Source organism: Micropterus dolomieu, linkage group LG11, assembly GCF_021292245.1.
Source record: "Micropterus dolomieu isolate WLL.071019.BEF.003 ecotype Adirondacks linkage group LG11, ASM2129224v1, whole genome shotgun sequence".
Taxonomy (NCBI): domain Eukaryota; kingdom Metazoa; phylum Chordata; class Actinopteri; order Centrarchiformes; family Centrarchidae; genus Micropterus; species Micropterus dolomieu.
The window spans coordinates 69262-69845 of record NC_060160.1 but is presented as its reverse complement, the minus strand read 5'-3'; positions in this window follow the sequence as shown (position 1 = coordinate 69845).

Sequence of the window (584 nt, the reverse complement as noted above, 5' to 3'; positions counted from 1 at the left end):
GTGCATTAGCGTGCGTGTGTTACAGTGCGTTAGCGTGCGTGTGTTACAGTGCGTTACTGTGTGTTACTGTGCGTGTGTTACAGTGTGTTACTGTGCGTGTGTTACAGTGCGTTACTGTGCGTGTGTTACAGTGCGTTACTGTGCGTGTGTTACAGTGTGTTACAGTGTGTTAGTGTGCGTGTGTTACAGTGTGTTACAGTGCGTTAGTGTGCGTGTGTTACAGTGTGTTACAGTGCGTTAGTGTGCGTGTGTTACAGTGCGTTACTGTGCGTGTGTTACAGTGTGTTACAGTGTGTTAGTGTGCGTGTGTTACAGTGTGTTACTGTGCGTGTGTTACAGTGTGTTACAGTGTGTTAGTGTGCGTGTGTTACAGTGTGTTACTGTGCGTGTGTTACAGTGTGTTACAGTGCGTGTGTTACAGTGCGTGTGTTACAGTGCGTGTGTTACAGTGTGTTACAGTGCGTGTGTTACAGTGCGTGTGTTACTGTGCGTGTGTTACAGTGTGTTAGTGTGCGTGTGTTACAGTGTGTTACAGTGTGTTACAGTGTGTTACTGTGCGTGTGTTACAGTGTGTTACAGTGTGT